At 45.2% G+C, this 9761-nt stretch overlaps 1 long non-coding RNA gene across 1 annotated transcript; it reads right to left on the bottom strand.

The window, feature by feature from the left end:
• Positions 1-385: 385 nt before the first annotated feature.
• Positions 386-9460, bottom strand: LOC102251770. Its single transcript, XR_314429.2, has 3 exons — positions 9240-9460; positions 1605-1690; positions 386-496 (listed from the first exon to the last, which is right to left on the bottom strand). It is a non-coding gene; the product is annotated as an uncharacterized LOC102251770 (long non-coding RNA).
• Positions 9461-9761: the final 301 nt, after the last annotated feature.

Genomic DNA, 9761 nt, shown 5'->3' on the forward strand with positions numbered 1-9761 from the left:
ATCTCAGCAGTGAGTAGATTTTTGTAGTATTTTGCAATGTTGTCCTTCCATGTGGGAATTCTTTCTTTATATCTCTGGTTGTTGGCCTTGGTTTGAATCCCTGAATATCTGCTGAGTAGTGAGTGACTAGATTTGGGAACAGACTCATTTTGCCCAAGTTCAAAAGAGACTGATGTACAAGCTAGATGCCATGGTGTCAATGTACAATCTATATAAAGAAAAAGACCCATCTGTCTGTTATTACATGTAATAAAACACTAATTGAATTTGGAGATTATATTTTGAATAGAATACCCACAATAACAATCTCTGTGTCTATATCAGTCAATTTTTTGCTTGATAATGTTCTATAGCAAATTCCCTCACCCCAAATATCAGTGGCTTGTAATTTATGAAGACATATATTTTCCTTGCAGATCTGCAGGTCAGTTCATGTGGCTCTGTTGGGTTAACTTGGATAAGCAGGGCTTGGCTTCCCATTTCTTCATATTAGGAACTAGAAGGAAAGAGCAGAAACGACTTGGCAGAAACTCTTAACATGGAAAATAGCAGGAGCACGAGAGACATGAGCAGAAACACGTGATGCTTCTTAAGGTCCGTGTTTAGAACTGGTCACACTCTGTCACACCCATGTTCTATTGGCTAAAACAAATCTGATGGCCAAGTCCTATGTTAAGGAGCTTGGACATATATACTTTACCTCTTCTACTCAGAGGTAGTGTCAAGTCCTAGGCAAAAAGGATATGTCATCCTAATAAAAAGTACAAGACAGGGAAGCATTGAGAAGAGTAATCCAGTCTACTATCAGAGGCATATGGTAAATGCGCTTAGTGGGAGGTACGGAGAGACTGCCATTCACCCCAGAGCAGCTGAAATTGATCACAGTGAGAGCCCCTGCTCTATTGTACCTCAGAGCTATGTCACATGAGCCCACAGCAGTGGTTTCCAATATGAGTTCCAAATCGAAAACCTAATGACGAACACTGCAAAGTGCAGGCATTGCTTTTCAGGTGGACTGTTCCTCACACTGTACTCAGTGCCTTGTAGCAGCAAGTCCCAGGTGACTCCACCCTCAAGCTCTGAACTTTGGTTTTTCCGTAAAAGATCAAAATACTCCTAAGTATGGCAGATCTCATGAGGTATAGGTTCATTAATCTTGATTTCGTTCTCAGGGAGTAAGTAGGCTGAACCTCTAGATTTGACTGTTTTTGTCACTTTTATGTGCTGCCGACAATACTGCTCAACATAGGAGAAAAGGGAGTGAGAATAGAATCCAGACAAGGACAGGAATTGAGAGTGACCAGTCTACTTACAGTACTCATGGCAGACACCAGTGCTCTCTCCTCAGCTTAGCTCACATGCACCCACAGCTTCCCTAACAGAGAGCTTCCTACAGTCACTGCCATCTTTTCCTGAAAGGAAGTGCCCCTGGGGCCACAGATAGAGGTTCTGTCCTGAGAGATTTCTAAGGAGAGAGGCGAGGCAGTAGAATGAAAGGAGCTTTGATCTGGGAAGGATGCAGGTTCCAATCCCAGCCCTGTGTGCGCTTAGGCAAGCTGCTTTTCTTTCTCTGGACTCAGTTTCCCCATTGCTACCAATGATACCTGTGATGAAAGACGTGGGTTTTAGTTCTGGCTCAGCTGTGTCCTCAGTCGATTCGCCTGGCCTTTCAGAATGTCATTGTTCTTATCTGGCAAAACAGGATCACATTTTCTCCAGTGACTGAGACAAGAACGTGATCTGGAAACTCTGAAGTGTCAGAGAAATGCAAAGGGCCTTCATCCGAGGTCTACATTTTGATCGGTCCTGGGAGAGCCAGAATTCATTGGGGGTTCTCATTGACCTGGAAGAAGGCAGAGGACTGGAAACAAGAAACTCTGGGGCCCCCTTCTTGTCTGACTCCTAATGTTTTTGCAAACTTCCCTCCCAGAAGAGGGGAAAGGCCCTGTTGCATGTTGGTGTGAGTGTGCACGTTGGAAAAGAAAAGAAAACAAAACCCACCACTTCCTAGCCTGGGGCTAGAAAGATTTCTCTCTGAAGAGAGAAATCAGGGATGCCTCGAAATTGAGAATGTGGCAGGAAACTGAGACCAAGTTGCTCACAACACCGTTACGTGACGGATGCTCAGTCATATCAGGACCCAGAAGATGCGTAGAGCCCTGCCCCAAGGGCTGTTTGAAGGTCACACCAGCTCACCCTGCTGGGAAACAAACTTGGTGTCTCTGTTTGCGGGTTCCCTGTGCTGAAGGCATGATTCACTGAGGCTCTGGGTCCCCTATTCTCACTGTTGCCTGGCCACCTCTGCCACCCCCTCTGACCCCTGTCCCAGAGCCCCTCTTGCTTGGGGGTGACTTTTAATTTTTTGTACTCGCCTCTTGCTCTGTGTTTTCCTCAAAATTTGTTATAGTGGGGCCCAGGAAATGCGGCGGTGGGCTGAGGCTGGTCCAATCTAATTGAAAGAAATATGTGATTCATCTTGGTCAAGAAGCTGCGGTCTTTAGGTTTGGTTGCAACCCCTTGGGGAGTGAAACTGGAATGACCTCTGTCACTGCCCTGGGGTCACTAGGACACTCAGGAGGGTGAAGGGAATTGGTTTCTATAGAGCATCTGCTATGCAGCATTTTATCTATGCTGTCCCATATAAACCTCACAATGCACATCGTAGGGAGGGAGGTATTATTACTACCCCTTTTTTGCTGATATGGCTCAAGGAGGGAAAGAGCACAGCTCAGGGGGAGGGCCCCAGTGGTCACTCTGCCCTGGCCATGGGGAATAAGTAGACCCTCAGCACCTCTGTTTTCAGCCACTTTGTCTTCAGAAATGTGTGTGTGGGGGAAAAGCGCAATTGGTGTGGCTCAGCAGTTGAGCATCAACCCAGGAACCAAGAGGTCTCCAGTTGGGTTCTTGGTCGGGCTCGATCCCCAGTGGGGGGTGTTCAGGAGGCAGCCAATTGATGATTCTCATTGCTGTTTCTCTCTCTCCCTCTTCATTCCTCTCTCTCTAAAAATCAATAAAAATATATTTTAAAAAAAGAAGGAAATGTGTGCAGCAGAGGTGAAGGTGTCATTTCCATTCTGCTCAGTGTCTTTAGGAAAATCCCTTGTCCTCTCTGGGCCTCAGATTCTATTTCTGAAAAATAAAGTCCTTGTTATTCTCTGAGCTCAAGAATCCTGTATTCCATGCCCATAGTGCTTACATCAGTTCTCTCCAGCTCCAGGGCAGGTGCCTGACTTTCTGGAATGTTGGCATTCATGTCAAGGGGGGGATCCCACGGACAAGTGTGGGCCTCGTTGAGAAGATGTAGAGGTTTGACCTTGAAGTTGTAGGAAAGATGGTGAATGACTTTGAAATAAAATGAAAAGATTACTGGAAATAGTGGAAAACAGGGTGTTTCTATGAGAACTCTGTGCCTTTCATTGCCCTTGAGCGATTTCAGAACTCTGCAAGTTGTAGATAAGCGAGAGCAATGCAAATCGTTCTTTTTCAGAGATACACAAATAATTTTTTTCCACTGGAAATACAGTTGGTTTACCACACCCCCTGTGGAATAAGCCAGTTGTACATCTATTTGTGAATTCATTTCAGCATTTCTTTGTGTGTGCATGATTCTTTGAACCTCTTGTGATATCTTATTGGTTCCCTCACAAATTAATGAACTAAGTAAAATCCTTGACACCTGTTTGTTTTATATTTCTGTGAGGGCCATGATTATATCCCTTTTTAATAGAAATTATCCTTTAACTGTGCAAGTTGTAGATAAGCGAGAACACTGCAAATCGTTCTTGTCCAGAGATACACAAATAATTTTTTTCCAGTGAAAGTACAGTTGGTTTACCACACCCTCTGTGAAATAAGCCAGTTGTATATAGCTAACTTACAAAACCAATCTGTTGGGCATTGTTGGTGGGGTAAGGGTTGATGGTGGGTGTATATAACCTTTGTGTATACTTCCAGCCTAGAAGCTTTTTCCCACAAAACACTCTTCACCCACCCGAGTTTCTCTCTTGGCATTTTCTGGAAGGTAACACATTCTTCCCAGCTCCTCAATTCTAAGCCTCTCTGGAAGCCTTGCTAGCCTACCACCTACTTCTGTGTTCAGATTTGAGCCACCATGATTGAAGGGGTGTAAGTACCTCCCCTAGGGCAGCGATGGGGATTCAGTTAGGCTGTGCGTGTCTGAGGTCATTCCGGGTACCAGCTGAGGTGGTCACTCAAGGGGTGGATGCCTTGTGCTTGCCCCTTGTTTGTTTGTAAGAATTGGGCTCCCCTGGCCCCAGGCCACTCTGCTCCCCTCATATGGCCCTTAGCAAGGCTGGTGGAGATGCAAATAAAATGGGATTGATCCTGGAATATTATCCCTTGGGCAGTGGGACCCCCCTGGGTCTCTCTCCCTGGCCATATGGGTAAGAATGCATTTACAGTGACCTAGAAATTAAGGAGTTATTTTTTTCTTACATAACAAAGAGTTTGGAGATAGATGTCTCCACATGAGGGTCAGAGAGCCTATGATTCTCTAGCCCTAGCTGTCCAATAAGATAGTCACTAGTCAGTGTGTGGCTACTTAAATTTGGGTGAATCAAAATTAAAAAGATTTCAGTTCCTCAGTTGCCCTAGCAGCATTTCAAGGGGCTGCTGGCTGTTGTGCTGTGTCAGTGCAGGCACAGAACATTTCCATCGTGGCGTAAAGTTCCATCGGACAGTAGCAGCAAGACGTCTCCCACAGCCTAGGTGTAGCGTGTCAGCGAGAGGACGTTTGTTCATTTTTATCAAGGTGGGAACTTCAGTGTCTTACTGATTGACTAACTATGGCACATGGCCCTTCCTAGCTGCAAGGAAAACTAGGAAAGTGAGGATCTTGAATAGGGTTGGGCACTTTTGACCCTGAACAGGATTGGGGTTCTGATTAGCAAGATGAAGGGGGAAAGAATATTGGGCAGGCGATTCTGCAGTGGGAAGAGTCTCGGCGCAGTTTGTTCATTCAGTGTTGGGTTGTCTTCATGTGTGTTCACCTCGTCTATCCCACTTTCCCCAGCAGCTCCTCTTCCATTTGCTCAGAACAACACCAGAAATGCTCACACAAGGCTTTTGTGTGCAGTACACTCTAGGAGAGGTTTGAGGGACATGAAGGGGGCTTAGATCCTATTAGTGCAGATTACTCAATGCTGACATCAGATGTTCCTGATCTTACCATTCTGTCTGTTCCACACTGCTGTGTCTCTCTGCCATCCTGTTTCTCCTCTAACAGCCTCTTCATTTCATTATTAGGACACCCCACCTGCTCGGCTCCCCAATTCTCTTCCTTTTATTAAGAAGAGCAATATAGGCCAACACTACAGGCCACATGGCCTGGGGTGTGTGTCTCCCTTTGCACACTCAAAGACTCGGCAAAGCAATGCAGTCTTCTACAACACCCCCTGCCTTTTCACTAGTGTAAGAGAACAGTCTCTTTCTTCTCTCCCTACCAGCTTTGCCAGATAAGAGAGCGCTAACACAGATTTCTTTCCTCTGATAGAAATGATTTCTGCCTTTGGAAGGCAGAAGCAACCACAGCTTGTTTTGATTGGAGATAACGTTTTTGCTTCTATCATATTCATACACAGCATTTGCACTATTGGACATTGAAAATGCAATTAATCAAATATTTTGGTTAAGAACCAGGAGTTAACAGATTTTTGAAGAAATAAATTAAAGTATTTTTAATCCTGGAGGCAGAATTGCCCAGGAGTCAGATCTGAGTATGAGTGACAGTCCTGACCGCTGCGTGACCTTGGACAAATGTATTGAAACTCTTTGGACCTCAGTTTTTCCATCTATGCAATGGAACAGTTGGATAAATCAGAGATTCACAGACCAGGGCCTTCTGGCCAGATTCTGCCATAGGCCTGTTTGTGTATGGCCCCTGTGCTGAGAATAGTTTTTACAATCATAAAGGGCTTTTAAAAAACAAAGCAGAAAAAACAAATAAAGCAGGGACTGGATATGACCCACCAAACCAACCATTTATTTTATTTGGGCTTTTACAGAAAAGGCTTGCCCATCCTTTTTAAAAGGCTGCTGAGTTTTTACAATTTTCAGGGCCAGTCTGGGATCCTGGTAGCCTAGATGTATAGGGCCTTGTGGAGTGGTTTCCCTCATTTCTGGGGTCTCTCCATTCCCATGTCACAAGGGAAATGGGAGGGTCATGACTGAGTAATCGGGATGGGGCTGGAGACTATGAGATGGTGATTTTACAATAAACCCGCTGACGTGGTCATGGAGATTTCCCTCAGCAGGTGAGCAGCAGCGTGTACGTCAGATCCTGGAAACTGTGGGGTAGAACATTCTGGCTTTCCAGCCACAGTCGGGCCTGCTCATCCGGAACAGGTGTCAGCAGCTCCGACTGCGGTCAGCTGGGCAGCTCTGATACCAGGCCCTGGCTCGGATGTGTGTGGGGGTGGGGGCAGTTGGATATGGGTTAGTCTGGCTGGGGGAACTGAGTCATATTTGCTTCCCTGTGATCATACTGAAGTCTTGAATTCCACCCTGGGTAGGGGACTTTGTATGGGGCCTAGCACCCTTGACCTCTCTCCTTCTGAGGCCTGGGAAAGCAGCCCTTTAGTGCAGGGCTTGTGAGGGACCTGTCTACACTTCTATTCATTCCCATTGGGACTGGAGGCAAGTCACTTCACTTCTCCCACTCAGTTTTCTCAATAAAATGGCACCAATGAATTCTAACCCATAGATCTTCTTGGGTCAATGAGAGAACAAGAGAAGATATTATATGGAAAATCAGTTGCAAAAGAAAGTACTGGAAGGCCTCAGAGGTTCAAGTGGAGCTTTCTTTAATTACCGTTTATTGAACACTTATTATGTGCCAGGCACTTGGTAAGCCCTTTACACAGTTTTATTCATTTAACCCTCACCATAATTCTCTGGGACACGTATTATTTTTCCTATTTATGGATCAGGTGTCTCCGGGTCACATGCATTTTAAATGGCAGCGCTGAGATTTGAACCCAGGTGTGTATGATGCAGTTTCTGACTCTTAATCTCTTTTCCAGACCTAGGAAGTAGATAAACTTCTGAAGTTGATGTTTTGAAGTGGCTCTGAGGAGTCCTCATTGCATTTGTGGGAACAACTAAGTGTTGATTTCAATTGGCGTCATGTTTGTTGTTTAAAGAATTTTATTTTGGCCAAAACCGGTTTGGCTCAGTGGATAGAGCGTCGGCCTGCCGACTGAAGGGTCCCGGGTTCGATTCCGGTCAAGGGCATGTACCTGGGTTGTGAGCACATCCCCAGTGGGAGATGTGCAGGAGGCAGCTGATCGATGTTTCTCTCTCATCGATGTTTCTAACTCTCTATCTCTCTCCCTTCCTCTCTGTAAAAAATCAATAAAATATATTTAAAAAAAAAAAAAGAATTTTATTTTGGCTCCTGACAAATCACATGGACAGTTGTTCCCATTAAAACTTTTTTTAAAAAATTTTTTTATTGCTTAAAGTATTAAAGCCATTAAAACTCTTAACTGGACTGTTTATATTATTTAGTAACATTAGAGAAAAGAAAAAGACAAATGTTCTCAGGCAATAAATACTGTTAAATTCTCAACCTAAAATAAAGAATAATAGCAACACAAAATAGTTAGGTTGGAATTTTGATCTTTTGACTGAGTGAATTTTGTGCCATCAGAGGTTTCTAATCCTTTGACTTCATCTACCTCTCTCACTGCTAATTTTCATCTCTTTTCTGTCTGCATTCTGGGTAATTATGGGTTGAACGCAGTTTAGAAGCATTACAGATTTTAGACCAGCTAAAGGGATGGTCTAAAAACATCAAGTCTTGTCAGTTGGGGCAGGTGATGTGTGCGGGCATGCATGAGTGTCCTCTTTTTTTCTCTCTCTCTTTTTTTTAGCTCAGGATTCATGATTTAATAACATTTATTAAGTCCCTCTAATACCTTGAGTTCACTGCAAGGTGTGTATCTATGATATGCATTTCTGAGAGGAGGAACTGGAGGCTGAGAGATGTGCTGTGACTTGCCTGAGGTCACACAGCTGGCAGGGGCAGAGCTAGGATTACACTCAGGTCTCTCTGGCATTGAGCCACGCCACCTGCTGCCTTTTCCCTCAGTCCCAGACCCCCTCCTTTTCAAGAATTCCCTGCCATCCTTCTACTCTGATTTGTCCATAGGACCATCTTCTGGGGCAGTCCATGCCAGGCCCACACACGAGAAAACTCAGTTCCAGACACCCCAATACTGCTCCTGTGTATGTGCTCTGTGGGGTCGCAGAGCTCCTATCTTTCAGTCCTCATTCCCTTATCAGCAGCTTGTGTGGCCTGAGCAGGTGGTCCCAGAGAGGATTAAAGGAAGCAACAGCTCACAGATGCACAGCCCCTCCCAATCACATTCACGCTCCACAGGAACTGGGAAGGCTCACACACTTCATGGGTGTGTTCCCCTTCCAGGTGGGCTTCTGGGTTCTGTTCTACACTCTGCCAGCTGTCTTCCCGTGACCTTGGCTTCCTGCCTTCCCCTTTTTGAAACTTAGCTTTTCCATGTACAAATGAAGGAGATCCTTAGAGAGCGCTGAAGGAATGGAACTGAGGCCTCTGTCTTCTGGGTAAAACTCTGTCTTACCTTTGTCCTTTAAGCTTTGATCTGTGTTGAAAGACTTTATTTAATATTACAGCAACACCCCAAACAAGCAGCAACTCTTTCAATCCTTTTTGGTGGGGGAGGGGGTAGAGCATTTTTCTTATTATCGTGTAACCTGTGCCCAAATAGAATTGATTGTTCTCCTCTACTCTATCCCCAAGAAATGGGGAAGAGAAATTTAGCTTTGAGGCAACTACCCCTAATCATGCACAAAGCTGCCCTCTGTATGGTCAAAAGCTGAGCTCCCAACAGCACATCGGAATGAAGACACACACATTTTCCACCTAGGGGACTGTCTATTTTTGTCACCAACCTCATCCCTTTCAACAAGGGCTCAATTCTTGGACAATTTCGAGAGCTTGTTTAGGGAAAAGCCCATTTTCCATCTGACTGCAGAGCTTTCTTTTTGAATCAGCTTTGGAAACTGCAGCCCAGGGAAAAAGATAGCTTCTTTTGCTTTGCCAAATGCATTATCTTCTCCCTTTATGGTTGTGTATTGTGTGAACATCTCTTTTCCCATCACTCCCCCACCCTCTCCTCTGTCTATCTGGAAGCATGGATGTAAGATGGTAAATGGGACATCCAACCTGGGATAATTCTTACCAGGCTGCAGGAGAGCCGAAGGTGAGGGGTCTCTGGCTCCATTCTTGGTCACTCTGTCCCTTAGAGCTGCACAGCATCTCCCGGACAGGAGGATGTTTTCCTCATCTCCTCTGAGCACCATAGGCCAGCTGTCCCTTCCCTGTGCTTTAGCTGAACTCTGGAGGTTTGCAGCCTGAAGGTCTTCTTTTTGTCCTCAGGAGGCATCCCCCTGGGCAAGTAGATTTGATTGGAAAAAGTGCAGAGCTGACCAAGAGTGGTCTGCTGAGGCCACACTGAAATTACTGATGTGTTGCTTGCCCCACCCACGAAGTCTGGGGCTGCGGGCTCTTCCGGGTGTGTGCTAACCACCTAGGGCTTTGCATATCAAACATTAACCTAGCTGTTTGGTCTTCAGAGGCCACAAGATAGGCTGGTAAAATACCACTTTCCTAGTGTCCCTGCTTGGCTCAGGAATACTCAGTGGCTCCTCATAATAGTTTTCTGTTTCTGTGTAACAAATACCCCCCTCCCTCCAAACCTAGG

The sequence above is a fragment of the Myotis brandtii genome, unplaced genomic scaffold, assembly GCF_000412655.1.
Source record: "Myotis brandtii unplaced genomic scaffold, ASM41265v1 scaffold658, whole genome shotgun sequence".
Lineage (NCBI taxonomy): Eukaryota > Metazoa > Chordata > Mammalia > Chiroptera > Vespertilionidae > Myotis > Myotis brandtii.